This window comes from Mandrillus leucophaeus, unplaced genomic scaffold (genome assembly GCF_000951045.1).
Source record: "Mandrillus leucophaeus isolate KB7577 unplaced genomic scaffold, Mleu.le_1.0 Scaffold408, whole genome shotgun sequence".
Classification (NCBI taxonomy): Eukaryota; Metazoa; Chordata; class Mammalia; order Primates; family Cercopithecidae; genus Mandrillus; species Mandrillus leucophaeus.
Genome location: NW_012104343.1, coordinates 2,117,085 through 2,119,695, shown reverse-complemented (window position 1 = coordinate 2,119,695; position 2,611 = coordinate 2,117,085).

Sequence of the window (2,611 nt, the reverse complement as noted above, 5' to 3'; positions counted from 1 at the left end):
AAAAAAAAAAGAAAAGAAAAAGAAAAACATTCTGTTGCCTTCCCAAACCATGCAGGAGGAGTCACAAGAGAAGCAATGGTAGAGAATGGAAGCAGACAGTCCCTGACAAAAAAAAGAACACCATCTCACCATCTTCTTACCTGCCTGCTTACTAAAAGGCAGAACTGGTAGACCCAGCGAGAAAATCTGAGAGTACATTAGTTTTCTATTGCTGCCATTAAAAAAATTGCCACAAATTTAGTGGCTTAAAACAACACAAATGTATTATCTTATAGTCTGTAAAACAGAAATCTAGTAGGAATCTCAGGCTAAAATCAAGGTGTCAGCAAACTGAGCAGACTTCTAGAAGCTCTATGGAATAATCTGTCTCCTGATCAGTTAGGTTGTTGGCAAAATTCAATTACTTGCAGTTGTGGGATTGAGATACACGTTTTCTCTTTTTTTTTTTTTTAAGACGGAGTCTCACTCTGTTGCCCAGGCTGGAGTGCAGTGGCGCAATCTTGGCTCATTGCAAACTTCACCTCCCAGGTTCAAGCGATTTTCCTGCCTCAGCCTCCCAAGTAGCTGAGATTACAGGCGCCCGCCACCTCGCCCGGCTAATTTTTGTATTTTTAGTTGAGACAGTTTCACCATGTTGGTCAGCTGGTCTCGAACTCCTGACCTCAAGGGATCCACCCGCCTAGGCCTCTCAAAGTGCTGGGATTACAGGCATGAGCCACCATGCCCAGCCGAGACACATGCTTTCTTGTTGGCTGTAGCTGAGGGCCATTATCAGCTCCTGGAGGTTACTCACTGACTTGGCCTGTGGCTGTCTTCCTCCATCTTCAAGTCAGCAATGGCAAGCAACATTTTTCTCATGTCATATGTCTCTGCCCTTTTTCTGTAGTCACATCTCTCTCCCTGACTATAGCCACCTAAAAAGGTTCTCCACTTTTAAGGATTCCTGTGGTGAATTAATTAGACTGCGCCCACATGGATAACCCAGGATAATCTCTCCTACTCAAGGTCCATAACCTCAATCACATCTGCAAAGCTCATTTTGCCAGGTAAGGTAACATATTCACAGGTTCCAGAGATCAGGGTGTGGACATCCGTGAGACACTCTTATTCTGCCTACCACAGAGGACTGACCTGTGTTCCCTGGAGTTTGGGAAGTACAGAGACGGGTGCCTGATTCTCCCCTAGAAAAGTCCAAGCGGGAGAGGCTGGCTGGCGCTGTCTGTAATGAAGAAGAGAGAGCATCACACTTTCAGAGCTTAGTGAGGCAAAATGCAGAGCAGATGCTGCAGAGACTCCGCCCAAGAAGGCTGCTGACCAGCGTCCAGCCAGAAAGACGTGACGTGCTGTAAATTGCTGAAGTAGGGACGAGGGCATGTCGTAAGAGGGCACCATATCAGGAAATTTTGCACTATCAGAGGTCTCCAACGGAGAGTCTCCAAAGAACCCACAAAAGCCCCTTATTGAAAAATTATCAGTATTTAGATGTTTGCTACACAGGAGGTTTTTGCAGACTAGGACTGGCTAGGTTAAAAAATATACCTATATATAGCTCTCAACTTCTAGCCCTTCCTACCTGGCTAACCCCAGAGCATCTAGCAAGTGAGACAAGAGGTAGAGAGTGGAAGAAAAAGGCAGATCTTACCTCCTCCTTTCCTACTTCAAGCCTCTGGGAGAATAAGGAAGGACAGGCTTTTAATTCGAGATGTGATTAAAGTTTTTATTCAGATCAGTCTGAAATTTATAATAGCTGAAACTATTCTGATCCCTAATGTCCAGAAAAACAAACGGCTCTGCCTGAGACACCATCCAAGATGCTGGAATGAAGTTTATTTGAGGATTTTATCTGAAGGCAATGGTGACAAAGAATACAATGGTTTCCTGCTGGAATAGTACCTGTGATGGTTAATTTTGTTTTTTGTTTGTTTGTTTTTTGAGACGGAGTTTTGCTCTTGTTGCCCAGGCTTGAATGCAATTGCGCAATCTCAGCTCACTGCAACCTCTGCCTCTCAGATTCAAGTGATTCTCCTGCCTCAGCCTCCTGAGTAGCTGGGATTACAGGCATGCACCACCATACCCGGCTAATTTTGTATTTTTAGGAGAAATGGGGTTTTACCATGTTGGCCAGGCTGGTCTCAAACTCCTGACCTCAGGTGTTCCACCCACCTCGTCCTCACAAAGTACTGGGATTACAGGCGTGAGTCACCACACTCAGCCAATGTGATGGTTAATTTTGTGTCAACACGACTGGGCCATGGATTGCCCAGATTAAACATTATTTTTGGTGTGTCTGTGAGAGTGTTTTGAGGTGAAATTAACATTTGAATTAGGCTGGGTGCAGTGGCTCATGCCTATAATCCCAGCACTTTGGGAGGCCGAAGCAGGTGGATCACCTGAGGTCAGGAATTTGATATCAGCTTGGCCAACATGGTGAAACCTTGTCTCTACTAAAATAACAAAAATTAGCCTGGCATGGTGGTGCACACCTGTAATCCCAGCTACTCGGGAGGCTGAGGCAGGAGAATCAATTGAACCCGGGAGGAGGAAGTTGTAGTGAGCAGAGAGAGATTGTGCCACTGCACTCCAGCCTGGGTGACAGAGCAATACTCCATCT